This window comes from Schistocerca gregaria, chromosome X, assembly GCF_023897955.1.
Source record: "Schistocerca gregaria isolate iqSchGreg1 chromosome X, iqSchGreg1.2, whole genome shotgun sequence".
Classification (NCBI taxonomy): domain Eukaryota; kingdom Metazoa; phylum Arthropoda; class Insecta; order Orthoptera; family Acrididae; genus Schistocerca; species Schistocerca gregaria.
The window spans coordinates 471,911,200-471,920,619 of NC_064931.1; the positions used below are offsets into that span (position 1 = coordinate 471,911,200).

The 9,420-nt window shown below is 39.3% G+C and overlaps 1 long non-coding RNA gene across 2 annotated transcripts; it reads right to left on the minus strand.

The window, feature by feature from the left end:
• Positions 1–5,977: 5,977 nt before the first annotated feature.
• Positions 5,978–6,972, minus strand: LOC126298355 (uncharacterized). 2 transcript variants are annotated; one of them, XR_007552598.1, is made up of 3 exons: positions 6,642–6,972; positions 6,373–6,483; positions 5,978–6,194 (listed from the first exon to the last, which is right to left on the minus strand). It is a non-coding gene; the product is annotated as an uncharacterized LOC126298355 (long non-coding RNA). The 2 variants fall into 2 exon arrangements; XR_007552597.1 differs by having other exon boundaries at positions 5,978–6,483.
• Between the last annotated feature and the right edge of the window lie 2,448 nt (positions 6,973–9,420).

Below are 9,420 nucleotides of genomic sequence, written 5' to 3' on the forward strand. Positions count from 1 at the left end.
CAAAATGATTTAAATAAAACATCTGTATAGTGTGAAAGATGGCAATTGGCTCTGAACAATGAAAAGTGTGAGGTCACCATGAGTATTAAAAGGAATTCGTTAAATTTCGGTTATTCCACAAATCACACAAATCTAAAGGCTGCCAATTCAACTAAATGCCTAGGAGTTACAACTACGAACTACTTAAATAGGAACGAACACTTAGATAATGTCTCAGTTGTTGACAATAAATCACAGCAGTGTTGGTTACATCTCGGGGAAGCAACTCGTAGTACACCACACCGTCGCTGTTCCATCAGGGGAATAACATTACCTTTTGTGGATGGCCGCAGGTCTTTGTACATGGAGTTGCGCTAAGCCATTCCTTTATGTTCCTTATAAAGAAGCTATTTATTGTCACCAGTAACGACACAGGGTAGGAAAGGTCGGTATTGTTCACCAGCCAATTTACGACGAGCAAGCAGAGAAGCACGTATGGTCACTCACTGATATTTGTGATTTTGGCACGGACGACCGCTTACGTACTTAACGCGCGGAAGGTCAATTATGTACCATATTTAACCAAAATTATCTCGTGTTAGAAAACTTTAACAGAGTTCGGGTTTGGCATAGATGAAAATTAGTTGTATTTTTAAGCTTTAATTCGCATAATGTGTTCACCTAACTACAACAACAAAAAAGTTTACCTCGTGTAGAAAATTCGGAAACATCGTCAGAAAATACATTTTCGTGAACTGTCCCTATATCGACTTAGTAATTTGTTGCTGCACATAAAACTAAAATCGAAACGTAGTGCAGCTCTTCTAGAACACACCGATGCCAGTTCCATATCTGTACATTGAATAGCTTGCCTGTTTTAGAGAGCTCCATGAAATATAAGATAACGCGTGTGTTCTGCGTCGGAAGCGGCAGACGACACACACCGATAACCTTTTCAAGAAGGATGGGAGGTAGTGAAAAAGAACTCTATCCTCAGAGAATATTCTTCAAATTTTTTATTGATAAGAAATTGAGACCTTTCTCAGAGAATGTTCTTTTGCTTTGAGAATCTTCTCTGGATAGTATTTACTTTTTTATTCATATTGCTGAATGTCATAGATATGATGCACGAGTCGGGGTGTCAATGAAAGTGATTCGACGAACGTTCTGCCAGGCACGTAAGTGTAGAAATTGTTTATCCACTATATCGCATGTTAACGTCAGTTTACATGAAGAACATTAAAATATTAATAATGCTATTGTTGCTTCACAGATAACAGTATAATAAAATAACATTCAGTTTCAGTTACACATAGAAAACTTAGTTACATATCCTGACGTCTGAAAAACATTAACAAAGTAGTAGGTAATGTAAATACAATCACCTTTTAAAAAACATATTTGATATCCGTTTGATGATTACAATAATTCCAAGAAATAATCAAAAACGTGATAACTGATATATTCAAAAGCACTGGCTCCCGAATACTAATTATCTGTTTAAAAAAATGAAGAAACCGCGGAGCAGTTTGCTTAATCCACAATCTTTTATTGTGTACACGACCGGTTTCGGAACACTTAAAGATCCATCATCTGGTGTAAAGAGTAAAATAACCTGATCATCTGAGATCATTCTCACCCCAGTGTTGTCATGGAAGCAAAGATTCCCTGTTGAAAGGGTAAAAGGGACAAAAATTCCGTAACAACTGCTCCCCCGTGTTGCGTGACCAGGAACACAAACTGGAAAACTATGTAAGAGCGTTCCGAAACCGGTCGTGTACACAATAAAAGATTGTGGATTAAGCAACTGTTTCTTCATTTTTCAAAATGGACTTGTACAGTTGCAACTGTCCCATAAGAAGAACTAATTATCTGCCTGAACTTCTGCTTTTTAGGCTATTGTGGTGCGCACGTCTTTCTTGGTGCCCTCGTTTGGAATATTTGCTTCTGTCCACGGGGACGCGTTAACCCGCGTGCAGAGGGAAATGTGTTTTGACTGTTGTTCGTATGACGTTACTATGGAACGCTTAGTGCATCTGTTGTCATGTAGGAAAGTATACTGAGTTTACCAGTGTTGCCGGTTTTGTTTTGCGTTATTTCAAGTACTTCGATTCAGCACATAATTTGTATGTAAGGGTAATCGTAGACTCTTAAGCAGTGCTCGACTGTGCTATTGTAAACTGTAATTTTCACGATCATAACACAAAGGAACTGAAATTTTACTTCACATGTCTGTAACGTGCAAGGTTAGAAGGACTTTTCTTGTCGAGATTATGTAGAAAAAGACAGTATGAACGGTCGTACTTGCTCTTATCGTTTCCAAGAATCTGGTTAAATAAGAAACTTTTTTCGGCCATTAGTTATTTTATGAAAAACTGTTGAAGAGAGATACATTCCATAAAGTACTTTGCCATGAAGTAGCGCTCGAACCCTCAGAAACGCGGCTTTTAATTAATGTTTGCTCTTGTAAATAGATGCAGCGACTTCTTCTGAGACAGGAGTGTCTTTAGAAACTTGTGTACAATACCTACAGAATGTTTCCCCACTATTCATCCAGAAATTATCAAAATTCATGCAGAAAGAGAACATTAATACATCATGCTTTCCTCAAAAACAAGTAAGACAAGCAACTCATCTCTAAAAACACGAAGGTGTTATTTTTATACTGGTAGTAGGGAAAAACCGAATAAAAATTTGGAGAAATAACTTCTGTTGAGAATTTCACTTTACATCATAGCTGTAACACAGGCGGTGTAGATTCATTAGTAGCGTCTATACAGGGTGTTACAAAAAGGTACGGTCAAACTTTCAGGAAACATTCCTCACACACAAATAAAGAAAAGATGTTATGTGGACCGGAAACGCTTAATTTCCATGTTAGAGCTCATTTTAGTTTCTTTCACCTACGCTCAGTGGAGCACGTTATCATGATTTCATACGGGAAACTCTACCTGTGCTGCTAGAATATGTGCCTTTTTACAAGTACGACACAACATGTGGTTCATGCACGATGGAGCTCCTGCACATTTCAGTCGAAGTGTTCGTACGCTTCTCAACAACAGATTCGGTGACCAATGGATTGGTAGAGGCGGACCAATTCCATGGCCTCCACGCTCTCCTGACCTCATCCCTCTTGAATTTAATTTATGGAGGCATTTGAAAGCTCTTGTCTACGCAACCCCGGTACCAAATGTAGAGACTCTTCGTGCTCGTATTGTGGACGGCTGTGATACAATACGCCATTCTCCACGGCTGCCTCAGCGCATCAGGGATTCCATGCGACGGAGGATGGATGCATGTATCCTCGCTAACGGAGGACATTTTGAACATTTCCTGTAACAGAGTGTTTGAAGTCACGCTGGTACGTTCTGTTGCTGTGTGTTTCCATTCCATGATTGATGTGATTTGAAGAGAAGTAATAAAATGAGCTCTAAGATGGAAATTAAGCGTTTCCGGACACAAGTCCACATAACATATTTTCTTTCTTTGTGTGTGAAGAACGTTTCCTGAAAGTTTGGCCGTACATTTTTGTAACACCCTGTAAACCATATTTCAAGGCGTCGTCCACTGGATGTCCACTGGACTTTGATGTTACTGCATACAGTCCTTGATTATGACATGCATTTAATGTACACGTCTTAACAGTACTGTCGTTTGGCAACGGTTATATTCAATAACCGAAATCTATCAAGAGCAAAATAAATGTTTAAGTGGAACTAGTCGATGTTTCTTGTCCTTATAACACTGTTTGAAATTGTTTCACAGCATTACAAGACTGATAATCCCAAAGTTTGGCATATTTACCGCATTGTATGTTAGTGTGGCTGACAAGAAGGTGAACTCACATTATTATACTCAGAGTTCCTGAATTTTTAAGTCAGTGGTTCGGATTAAAAGGTGGGCCAGTGATAAAATACATACGTGATTTGATCTGTTACAAATGTACGGGGCATGACCCAATCTTAGAGAATGATACATGTTTAAAATTAATAGCAGAGAGCATTGCTCATTGGCCAAATATCTTATTTCCATACCCTGCCGACACCAACGTGCCGATGACGGGTCTGCACGAACGAGTTCAGATATCTTCTTGCGGTGGAGGGAGGGGGAGGGGGGAGCAGCTGTGAGTGCGCCCATGAGTCCGACTAATCCGCGGACATAACAAAAACGTATTAGTGGGCTTCGCCTGGATAATTGTGACACATCTGTACAAGAGTGTGCGTTCGGAAAAGATCAATTCAAGTAGTTTCAGCTTCGATTATCATGCTATAGGATTGTAAATAAGGACCACTCAGTTCACTTTTCATATGGCTAGTTAGCAGTTATCATCTTGATAGAGTTCTGTTCGTTTGTCACTTAAACCCAGATGAATTTTCTCAACCAGTTTCTTTGAGAGTCTATCCTGGAATATGGGACATTTCAGCCACATAATTTATTATGTAGTTACTAACACAATATGACGTGTTTAGGGGATTAAATACGATGCTTCTATCATAAGGAGCTAAATCATTCATTGACTTGACTCATCCTTGAATGGGGCTTTTAGACCAAATGAGCACTTCTGTTTGTTATTTAGGTTCTTACTATTTCGACAGCTGTGTTGATCATTCCTCTATGTGTGGGCCTTCAACATGAATCTACCCGAATATATTCTTGTATGGCATTTCACAGCAAACTTTGCTTAATTCTAAAGCCTGAACATTCACAAAGCCTCATTTCTTACAGTACGCCATTGCCCTCCATTGCTAGCCCTACATTTTATCCAGAGTTAGTGTCGGTTGTGCGCATCTTCGGAAAGTACTTATTGTATGTTAGTGGTGGGCAGGAAATCGCGTATGTTACAAATCACAGTGACTGAGAAGTCACAGATATCACAGTAACAACTTTACAAAATCTAACTGCGATTTCAGTCACAGTTAGCAGTCGCAAGTAGCATTTCACAATAAACGCCGTGAGCCATCTGTTGGCCGAATTCCATACTGCTTTCTGCGATTTCAGTGACAAATCGCAACTAAGAGTCGCAAGTAGCAACTAAAAAGCGCAGTTAACATTCTTTTCCTAGTGCCATTGTTGAACGATGTACGTACTTCGTTATAAGAGCCTTGTGCCTCACGAGATCGGTGTGCTGTGTGTACATATGAAGGACTTATTTCATTAGTGGTACAAGTCCATTTTTGTTCATTTTGAGATACGAAGTCGTAAAGTTAAATGAGCGCTCAAAAATCTACAGTTGAGATACCAGAAATATCCAAGCATATGGCTTCTTGCTAGAAATGAACCTTTATTAATGTTTGTTTGGATCATTAATTTCAGAAGCATTATAGACAGAAAAGTGGAGGTAATGGACTTGTACCACTATTGAAATAAGCCCTTCACATTATATGACGACATGCACATTCAGCATCAGTTATGATTGGTCAAACACATCTGTGACTCTGAATGTACTATATTAATAAGAAGCAACATTGCCTTTTTCTCCTGAAAATATCAAGTAACGTAACAAATGTGATTCTGCTTCCAATATGACAATTTTGGTTAATACTCCACATGCCTACAGGACTTTGCAATGTTAACAGAGCAGAACTCAGACGTGTGTATAAGTGTAGTGAAATGAAAACAGCATTATTGAGTCATATGAATGCCTCACTTTTATTCCAACACAGTTCAAGACTCGGGATAAAAGTTTTACACCTGGTGTTCTACATGCCAACTTCACACACACGAACTTTTTGCCGACACTACTACCACCTACATAAGTAAGCTTTTCCTGTGTTACTTTCAAGTACTGCACTTAAGCTATTCCTGATTTAACTGGAAGATCTGTACTTCCCACTTTCATATCAACAGCCACAAAATGCATGTTGCAGATCAGTGTCACACCAAGAGTGTGGAGAAGGTGGGGGGGGGGGGGGGGCGGCATGTCACTCTCCAACTAGTGTTTACCAGTAAATAAGTGGCGGAAAATTACGGGTATAGGACGGTTTAAACATGTGGGAAATGAGATTTTCATTATTCACTCACTGTATTTAACATTTATTATTCCTTTAAAATTGCATAACAACTTCAATAAAATACAGTTTAATCACTCATCTGCACAATTATGTCACTTTTAAACTGCAAATTCTCTAAGAGCTGTCTTGAATCTTCACGAGTCTCAACAGCCTTGATGTGGATAAATTCGTACAGCAACCAGTAATCAAGAGTCAGAACTGTGTCTGCAAAATCACAAGGATTATTAAACAATTTTTGCTGTCACTAATTACAAGCAATATAATTGACAGAGTGGATTGCTAATATTTGCTGTAATGAAAGCCACTCAATGGGGTATAGTTCACATTTGCAAGAACGATCTCACTGAAGTAATTAAGTCCATCGAAACACTTAGAAACTAACCTCTCGTCTGACGAAACCGGTCTAAAGACGCAGTGGCAATTTCTCCAGATGTGTTGACAATGATATTTTGAGTTATCAATTTACTGAGTGACTGAAATGTAGTTCGGGTACCTGTGAACATAACAATATGTTAGAATTCATTTTCTAAACACGAACTATTACGCTACTCTATGGCTACTTACATATTAATTACACTATTAATATTTTCACAGTTGTTTCTTTAATACATAATTAAAGCCAACGGAAGAACAAACGTAAAACTTACTCACCAATGACAGATTTGTTGAGATGCAATTTTCTGTGTGGGCAGATGTAACTTTTCCATACGGTGGTAAGTCGCAGAAGTAGCAGAAGTCACAAAAATCGCAGAAGTAGCAGAAGTCACAGAAATCGCGGAAGTAGCAAAAATTGCAGAAATAGCAGTGGCGGAGGGATACGCGACCTACGTTCCTTAACTGCGACTCTTAACTGCAACAAATCACAGTTAAGAATAGCAGATACTGGAAAGTAGCATTCGCAGAAATCACTGATATCGGAAAATCGCAGTTTAGCCCATCACTATTGTATGTCTCTTCACGATCACACGTCACGGATGTCAGATATCATACTGCTAGAGCCATCTTGCGTGCAGCCTTAGAAGTAGCTCTTTCAGCGAGGCTTCAGTAGTTTCGCAGCTTACCGCTCTCCTTTATTTATGTCGTCGATATCAGGTCAAATTAGAAGACTCATCGATTTTGAGCAACCTCCACTGACGTCATATTGTAATGTTTCCTCATCGTCCCATTTGGTTACTGATTTTAAGCACCATATTCGCTAACATTACAATAGTAACAACAAACCATTTTTCTAGCTTACGTGGTGAACTACACCATATTATAGATTTAGTTCACCATTATACATAAAAACAGATCATCGTGTTCGTAGTCAAGAAGCGCTCAGTCTTGAATGTTACAAGTTCCTGCTGAAATCTGCAGGGAAAGCCGCCAATGCTGTTTACGCGCTTAAGCGCGATGAGCCATCGGCTTCCCGAAAGTGGTACAATTGCATCTTCTAAGAAAAGATTGTGCAACTGACATTGAGAATACCACGTATATCAGTTTCAAATATCATGTGTCTGCAGGGGCGATTCTAGAAATCGCTCAGGGGAAGGGGGAGGGGGGGGTTGGGGGAATGGAATATCGCTTAACAAAAGGAGAGTTGGAGACTTCCACTGAAAAACTGGTAAAATTTGGTTTTGCTTAATGTAGTTTTTGGTAACTGTTTTGGAGTTCAGAATAAAAAATTTGTATTAGTAAATAATAATACGCCCATTTTAAGTTTAATGATATTTATTGGTTTAGATGGTAAGTTATTTGCAGCTCTTATTCTTTTGTTAAAATGTGTTTGAAATCCATTGCAACCTATATTGCTACATACTTACAAAAAAAAAAAAGATTGAATCTATTAGAGTATTATCGTTTCTGATTTCTGAGGTCATTTTATCCAGTGTAATATGATATTCCATTGGCCGGGAGGGCTGTAGCAATACAATTTCACTATTAAATACATAGAGGGCAGACAAAATGTACTAGCTGACGCATTGCCACGGTCGCCTTAGGAATACAGTCCAGTGTTAAAGAAGGTCTTGAGGAGAACAATTACAGTCTTCACTACATGAGAAGAATCGTGTTAGAAAATTTTGTGACCTGCAGTATGAAAGACATTAGGAGAGAATAGGACAAGAATCTAGAGCTTCAAAGGGTCAAAGAGAAGTGGGAAGATCGGAATCACCCGGTCATTAGACGATTCTACCTGCTAAGGAAAGGTATACTCTTTCACGGGAGTTATATGGGGGAATCGGAATGGTGTATATATCTACCGAAACTTTTGGTCAACAAAATGGCGTCTCATACCCATTTAAGTTACGAATGTTTCGCTCCGAGAAAGTGCTTCCTGTAGCTAAGGACACACTGTCACTTAAGGAACGTGGAACGAAGAATCTGGGGCGTGCTGTCAGCGTGCAAGGATTGCCAGAAGGCAAAGGACAAGACTGTAAATGTGCAAGCCCTTCTGTTCCCGACTGTTCTCAATATACTGTATTAAAACACTTAGCGGCCACAGATTTAATGGGGCCGTTACCAAAAACCCAGAAACGGTGCAAAGAGACATTAAGAAGAAACAGTACTGAACTAATATTTATCTCGTCACACCACCCGAGTTCGAATTCGGCCAAACTTGTTATAAAAGAGTTAGGCACCCCGTGTCGGTTATAATGCCACAAGTAACAACCTCCTAGGATGTTTTCCTCAAGGATTTCAAAAACGTCATCAGTAAGGCACCTCACGGTATCACGAAGCTAACGCCGATAGCAGTCTTAAAGAATCGACAGCCTCAGGACTTAATAAATAAGGTAGTAGACTTCCATCCACGAGCTCAACTGCAGCATCAGAAGATTGTAGACCTTGCTCTCTGCAGAATTCAATCTGCAGCTCGGAGCAGAAAGAAAAGTGCCGACAAGAAAGCACATGAAAGTGTGTTCCAAGTGGGCCAAAACGTCCTTGTGAAATCGTTTTGGTTAGCAAACCAACTGAAACAGGAATATCAAAAATTCGTTCCAGCGTACAATGGATCTTACTGAATCAGGATGATCTGTCATTAGAATGCATTTGAACTGGAATCAATGAAGAGCAAGAAATAAATTGGGCACCAGCATAGCTCCAACATTAAACCATTTGTAGAGTAGGTTAAGCTAGCGAATCTCTGTGGAGTAAGTTTAGGCTAAAGTGTTTAGGACATAAATGTACATAAAGTAGATGTAGGAGTATGTAGAATAATTTTTGACCAAATTATTTGTTGTTTTGAAGACTGATGAAGTAAACCATATGGGTGATGTTATCTTGTGCGTCCTTATTCAGTGTGACTGAAATGTAACTGAGTTCCTTTTCTTTCATAACAAACAACTCATCGCTATAGTGGGGGGAGCAATATCATTCATCTGAGACTCGATTTATGGGAGAAGTTTCTTGTGCGCCGAAACTTGGCCGATTTTGCGACAAGGATGGGTTTGGG